Source organism: Chiloscyllium plagiosum, unplaced genomic scaffold, assembly GCF_037043375.1.
Source record: "Chiloscyllium plagiosum isolate Xiang-an unplaced genomic scaffold, Cpla_swu_hap1 HiC_scaffold_39, whole genome shotgun sequence".
Lineage (NCBI taxonomy): Eukaryota > Metazoa > Chordata > Chondrichthyes > Orectolobiformes > Hemiscylliidae > Chiloscyllium > Chiloscyllium plagiosum.
The window spans coordinates 3,643,549-3,651,560 of NW_028270177.1; positions in this window are offsets into that span (position 1 = coordinate 3,643,549).

Here is an 8,012-nt window from a genome sequence, read left to right on the forward strand (position 1 = left end):
GCAGGAACTGTGTTCAGTAACAGGCAGGAACTGTGTTCAGTAGTGGGCAGTAACTGTGTTCAGTAGCGGGCAGTAACTGTGTTCAGTTACGTGGAGTAACTGTGTTCAGTAATGGACCGGAACTGTGCTCAGTAACAAGCAGTAACTGTGTTCAGTAACGGGCAATAACTGTGCTCAGTAACAAGCAGTAACTGTGTTCAGTAACGGGCAATAACTGTGTTCAGTAGCGGGCAGGGACTGTGTTCAGTAGCGGGCAATAATTCTGTTCAGTAACAGGCAGGAGCAGTGTTCAGTAACGGGCAGTAACTGCGCTCAGTAGCGGGCAGTAACTGTGTACTGTAGCGGGCAGTAACTGTGTACAGTAACGGGCAGGAACTGTGTTCAGTAGCGGGCAGGAACTGTGTTCAGTAACGGGCAGGAACTGTGTCAGTAACGCGCAGGAACTGTGTTCAGTAGCGGGCAGGAACTGTGTTCAGTAACGGGCAGGAACTGTGTACAGTAACGGGCAGGAACACTGTTCAGTAGCGGGCACGAACTGTGTAAATTAGCGGACAGGAACTGTGTTCCGCAGCAGGCAGGAACTGTGTTCAGTAGCGGGCAGTAACTGTGTTCAGTAGCGGGCAGTAACTGTGTTCAGTAACGGGCAGTAACTGTGTTCAGTAGCGGGCAGTAATTGTGTTCAGTAGTGGGCAGGAAATGTGTTCAGTATCGGGCAGTAACTGAGTTCAGTAACGGGCAGTAACTGTGTTCAGTAGCGGGCAGTAATTGTGTTCAGTAGTGGGCAGTAAGTGTGTTCAGTTGTGGGCAGTAACTGTGTTCAGTATCGGGCAGTAACTGTGTTCAGTAGCGAACAGTAACTGTGTTCAGTAACGGGCAGTAATTCTGTTCAGTAACAGGCAGGAACAGTGTTCAGTAGCGGGCAGTAACTGTGCTCAGTAGCGAGCAGTAACTGTGTTCTGTAGCGGGCAGTAACTGTGTTCAGTAATGGGCAGGAACTGTGTTCAGTAGCGGGCAGGAACTGTGTTCTGTAGCGGGCAGTAACTGTGTTCAGTAACGGGCAGGAACTGTGTTCAGTAGCGGGCAGGAACTGTGTTCAGTAGCGGGCAGGAACTGTGTTCAGTAACGGGCAGGAACTGTGTTCAGTAATGGGCAGGAACTGTGTTCAGTATCGGGCTGGAACTGTGTTCAGTAGCGAGCGGTAACTGTGTTCCGTAGCGGGCAGGAACTGTGTTCTGTATCGGGCAGTAACTGTGTTCAGTAGCGGGCAGGAACTGTGTTCAGTAACGGGCAGGAACTGTGTTCAGTAGCGGGCAGTAACTGTGTTCAGTAATGTGCAGGAACAGTGTTCAGTAACGGGCAGGAACTGTGTTCAGTAATGAGCAGGAACTGCGTTTAGTAACGGGCAGTAACAGTGTTCAGTAAGGGGCAGTAACTGTGTTCAGTAACGGGCAGTAACTGTGTTCAGTAGCGGGCAGGAACTGTGTTCAGTAACGGGTAGTAACTGTGTTCAGTAGCGAGCAGGAACTGTGTTCAGTAGCGGGCAGGAACAGTGTTCAGTAACGGGCAGTAACTGTGTTCAGTAATGGGCAGTAACTGTGTACAGTAGCGGGCAGTAACTGTGTTCAGTAGCGGGCAGTAACTGTGTTCAGTAATGGCAGGAACTGTGTTCAGTAGCGGGCAGTGACTGTGTTCAGTAGCGTGCAGGAACTGTGTTCAGTAACGGGCAGTAACTGTGTTCAGTAATGGGCAGGAACTGTGTTCAGTAGCAGTCAGTAAATGTGTTCAGTAACGGGCAGGAACTGTGTTCAATAACTGGCAGGAACTGTGTTCAGTAACGGGCAGGAATTGTGTTCAGTAACGGGCAGGAACTGTGTTCAGTAACGGGCAGGTACTGTGTTCAGTAGCGGGCAGTAACTGTGTTCAGTAGCGAGCAGGAACTGTGTTCAGTCGCGGGCAGGAACAGTGTTCAGTAACGGGCTGTAACTGTGTTCAGTATCGGGCTGGAACTGTGTTCAGTAACGGGCAGGTACTGTGTTCAGTAGCGGGCAGTAACTGTGTTCAGTAACGGGCAGGAACTGTGTTCAGTAGCGAGCAGTAACTGTGTTCAGTAACGGGCAGTAACTGTGTTCAGTATCGGGCTGGAACTGTGTTCAGTAACGGGCAGTAAATGTGTTCAGTAATGTGCAGTCAATGTGTTCAGTAAAGGGCAGGAACTGTGTTCAGTAGCGGGCAGGAACTGTGTTCAGTAGCGGGCAGGAACTGTGTTCAGTAACGGGCAGGAACTGTTTTCAGTAATGTGCAGGAACAGTGTTCAGTAACGGGCAGGAACTGTGTTCAGTAACGGGCAGTAAATGTGTTCCGTAACGTGCAGTAAATGTGTTCAGTAACGGGCAGTAACTGTGTTCAGTAACGGGCAGGAACTGTGTTCAGTAGCGGGCAGGAACTGTGTTCAGTAGCGGGCAGGAACTGTGTTCAGTAACGGGCAGGAACTGTGTTCAGTAATGTGCAGGAACAGTGTTCAGTAACGGGCAGGAACTGTGTTCAGTAATGAGCAGGGACTGTGTTCAGTAACGGGCAGGACCTGTGTTCAGTAACGGGCAGTAACTGTGTTCAGTAATGGGCAGTAACTGTGTTCAGTAACGAGCAGGAACAGTGTTCAGTATCGGGCAGGAACTGTGTTCAGTAGCGGGCAGGAACTGTGTTCAGTAACGGGCAGGAACTGTGTTCAGTAGCGGACAGGAACTGTGTTCAGTAACGGGCAGGAACAGTGTTCAGTAACGGGCAGGAACTGTGTTCAGTAACGGGCAGGATCTGTGTTCAGTTGCGGGCAGGAACTGTGTTGAGTAGCGGCCAGGAACTGTGTTCAGTGATGGGCAGGAACTGTGTTCAGTAACGGGCAGGAACAGTGTTCAGTAACGGGCAGGAACTGTGTTCAGTAACGGGCAGGACCTGTGTTCAGTAACGGGCAGTAACTGTGTTCAGTAATGGGCAGTAACTGTGTTCAGTAACGAGCAGGAACAGTGTTCAGTATCGGGCAGGAACTGTGTTCAGTAGCGGGCAGGAACTGTGTTCAGTAGCGGGCAGTAACTGTGTTCAGTAGCTGGCAGGAACTGTGTTCAGTAACGGGCAGGAACTTTGTTCAGTAATGGGCAGGAACTGTGTTCAACGTGCAGTAACTGTGTTCAGTAGCGGGCAGTAACTGTGTTCAGTAGCGAGCAGTAACTGTGTTCAGTAGCGAGCAGTAACTGTGTTCAGTAACGGGCAGTAACTGTGTTCAGTAGCGGGCAGGAACTGTGTTCAGTAGCGAGCAGTAACTGTGTTCAGTAACGGGCAGTAACTGTGTTCAGTAACGGGCAGTAACTGTGTTCAGTAGCGAGCAGTAACTGTGTTCAGTAACGGGCAGTAACTGTGTTCAGTAGCGAGCAGTAACTGTGTTCAGTAGCGAGCAGGAACTGTGTTCAGTAGCGAGCAGTAACTGTGTTCAGTAACGGGCAGTAACTGTGTTCAGTAGCGGGCAGGAACTGTGTTCAGTAGCGGGCAGTAACTGTGTTCAGTAGCGGGCAGGAACTGTGTTCAGTATCGGGCAGGAACTGTGTTCAGTAATAGGCAGGAACTATGTTCAGTATCGGGCAGTAACTGTGTTCAGTAGCGGGCAGGAACTGTGTTCAGTAGCGGGCAGTAACTGTGTTCAGTAGCGGGCAGGAACTGTGTTCAGTAACGGGCAGGAACTGTGTTCAGTAATGGACACTGACTGTGTTCAGTAACGGGCAGGAACTGTGTTTAGTAGCGGGCAGTAACTGTGTTCAGTAACGGTCAGTAACTGTGTTTAGTAGTGGGCAGTAACTGTGTTCAGTAACGGGCAGGAACTGTGTTCAGTATCGGGCAGTAACTGTGTTCAGTAATAGGCAGGAACTGTGTTCAGTAGCGGGCAGTAACTGTGTTCAGTAGCGGGCAGGAACTGTGTTCAGTAGCGGGCAGTAACTGTGTTCAGTAGCGGGCAGTAACTGTGCTCAGTAGCGGGCAGTAACTGTTTTCAGTAGCGGGCAGTAACTGTGCTCAGTAGCGTGTAGGAACTGTGTTCCATAGCGGGCAGGAACTGTGTTCAGTAACGGGCAGGAACTGTGTTTAGTCGCGGGCAGTAACTGTGTTCAGTAACTGGCAGGAACTGTGTTCAGTAACGGGCAGGAACTGTGTTCAATATCGGGTAGGAACTGTGTTTAGTAATGGGCAGGAACTGTGTTCAATTGCGGGCAGGATCTGTGTTCAGTAACGGGCAGGAACTGTGTTCAGTAGCGGGCAGTAACTGTGTTCAGTGACAGGCAGGAACTGTGTTCAGTATCGGGCAGGAACTGTGTTTAGTAATGGGCAGGAACTGTGTTCAATAGCGGGCAGGAACTGTGTTCAGTAACGGGCAGGAACTGTGTTTAGTCGCGGGCAGTAACTGTGTTCAGTAACGGGCAGTAACTGTGTTCAGTAACGGGCAGTAACTGTGTTCACTTGCGGGCAGTAACTGTGTTCACTTGCGGGCAGTAACTGTGTTCAGTAACGGGCAGGAACTGTGTTCAGTATCGGGCAGGAACTGTGTTTAGTAATGGGCAGGAACTGTGTTCAGTCGCGGGCAGGAACTGTGTTCAGTATTGGGCCGGAACTGTGTTTCGTGTTGTAATAATCTCCTATGAGAGACCTGGAGCAGAAATCTTTCCCCAGTCCCCCTTTTGCAATCTTTGTGATTTCTGATTCAATGTTGCTGTGTGCTCATTGATAAGCTGAGTGCATCCATCAGTGCGAATCCTGAGAAAGAACTTCATGAAAACAATGACATTCTTTCTGAAATTATACTTGTGTAGGTACAACCCTGGAGACCGAAAGATCCGCACAGTTGTTTAACCACAAGCCAATAGTGTGTATTTTCAAAAATGCAATTTTGCAACAAACAATGTGTAATTAAAATAAGGGACAAATTAGAAAGCTCCACTAATGTTGGTTGTTATTATTCACAGGACAGTGTATAACTAGTGCAGCCAGGGAAGACCTCAGCAGAGACAGAGACGCTTCTGAACTATTGTCTAAAAGAGAGAGTAAATTTGTTTGATGGCAGGCTTTGGTTATTTTTAGTGAAGAAAAATGAGCAATTGTTATCAAATTCTATACATGAATCTGTCTTACGCTGTCATTTGTTAAATGTGACAATGTGCATAATTTTATATTTTAGAAACTAAAGCAACTAATTATGGGACTGGAAGCTGAACAATGAAGGGACAGCCAATTCCGTGTTGGTGCTGCGTTTTTCTCAGTTAGAAAGCAGTGACAGAGTTTGCTGGTTGGGCTATTGCTGTAGATAAGGAGCTGTCAGTTACAGCCTCTGGGTTTGATGGTTTGGAAAGGAATTTCTCAAATTTCAGTCCCAAGATCAACCCGTGTTTTATCTGGTTTTCCACTTTCCTCAGAAATTGCATCTTTTTGAGAGGATAACGATGGTATTCAAGGCGAGAGGAGGGGGTCTCTATCCGTCATTGTGTATATCTTCAGAACAAGAACATTTTCTTAAAAGAAAACAAAATGTAGGGCATGAGAAAAGGGCAGGGAGAGTGATTAATAAGATTTCAAAGGGGCCAGCACACATTATTGTAACAGTCTTGAGCTGATTGTGGGTTGTAGCCAAGTTTCGGAGATGGTCTCAAAGAAGCCTTGAGGTGAACTGGGGAAATTATTATCCACCTTTTTCCATTCAAAGAGCATCAGATAATGGGAGAATCAGCACTGAGGGCTACAGATCTCTGTCATGTCAAGAATGTGCAGTTAAGGTGAGTAAATGTGTATAGATCAACCATGATCCTACCTGCAGGAGAACCTCCACACACACACAGACACACACACAGACAGACACACACACACAGACACACAGACATACAGATACACACAGACACACACACACAGACACACACACAGACACACACAGACACACAGACATACAGATACACACAGACACACACACAGACACACACACACACAGACACAGACACACAGACACACACACACACAGACACAGACACACAGACACACACACATACAGACACAGACACAGACACACACACACAGACACACACAGGCACACACACAGACACACATACGCGCACTCACAGACACACATACCCACACAGACACAGACACACACAGACACACAGGCACACACAGAAACACACACACACAGATACACACACACACAGACACACACAGGCGCGCACACACACCCCCCCCAAAATAAAGCATTCCGTTACTGTAAATTTACAACTGAGAAAGTATGTCCTTTCTAATATTCTTATGGTTATGTTTGCATGAATTATAATAGATAGTCTCAAAAAAGTGTAGACTGTGAACATTTGTGATGCCAGTCAGCTAATGAACATTTGGTGCACTGGTAGTTTACTCCTGTGAATAGGGCGGAACCACTGTGTTTGATTAATTAATGAAGGAACCAGGCTGGCTGTGACTGCAGCTTGGTTCAATACTGATGGCTGTTGGCACCTTTCTGATGGCAACTCTGTGCGCTGTGGGTAACACTGGGCTCATTGTGAAGAATGGAAGGGTGAATGGGAGGAACAGAAAAAACTGGATTGCCAGGAAGTCTGGAGAGCAGTTGCACAACAATGTGACAGACTCTCTTTGGATCATCTTTAGGATAAAGTATTGTGCCAATGATACCAGTATTTGCAGTGAACCTGGAAAATAACAGTGACCCCTCTGCCTCTCAGCAACAACTGACAGACTCTCAGGAAATTTGAGGATGTGCCAATTGGAGGAATAATTCCAGAAATCAGCCGGGAAGTTGCAGTTCTGAGATACATGTACAATTTCATGCTATGCTAACTATCAGTTAGTAACTTCCTAATGTAAAAAAAAATCAAAGCTAACCTCAACATTCTCACAAATGATTTCCAAATATTCAGAAACCAGCCATTTCACATCGAATTAGTCGGTGATGTTCTGGGGTGGTGACAGCAAAGACTAAAGCATGAAACTCCCTCCTGGCACTCATCTATAAAATGCAATTTCACCAACACTTGGCTGTTCACTTCAAGTTTCCCATATCAGGAAATTTTAAGCTGAATAGCTCTCTTTCCTCGAGAGCTCCAGACTTGGATGTGAGGTTTGGTTATGAGGAATTAACAATGTCATCATTCTAGACCAATGTGGTACAGTTGCAGATAAATCTAAATTTTAAGTCCTGTTTAGGCCTGACTACTTCCACATTGTTTTTGCTTTTGGGATCTTGCTATACACCGATTGGCTGCTGTCAACCACACCGCCCCGTAGCCCAACATTTCAACTCCCCCTCCCACTCTGCCGAAGACATGGAGGTCCTGGGCCTCCTTCACCACCGCTCCTTCACCACCAGACGCCTGGAGGAAGAACGCCTCATCTTCCGCCTCGGAACACCTTCAACCCCAGGGCATCAATGTGGACTTCAACAGTTTCCTCATTTCCCCTTCTCCCACCTCACCCCAGCTCCAGCCTTCCAGCTCAGCACTGTCCCCATGACCTGTCCTACCTGCCTATCTTCCTTTCCACCTATCCACTCCACCCTCCTCTCTGACCTTTCACCTCTATCCCCACCCCCATTCACTTATTGTACTCTAAGCTACTTTCTTCCCACACCCACTCCCCTCTCATTTATGTCTCTACTCTGCAGGCACCCTGCCTCTATTCCTGATGAAGGGCTTTTGCCTGAAACATCGATTTTCCCGCTCCTCGGATGCTGCCTGACCTGCTGTGCTTTTCCAGCACCACTCTGATCTAGACTCTGGTTTCCAGCATCTGCAGTCCTTGTTTTTACCTTGCTGTGTTTCCTATATTGTTTTACATCAACGTTGCTTCATTAGCTATGAAGCATTTCGGGGTATGCTGAGGTTGTGTGTGGTGTTATGTTAATGAATTGAATTGAATTTATTGTCACGTGTGCCAAGGCACAGGGAAAAGTCCTGACTAGCGAGATCACAGAGTTAAATGCAAGT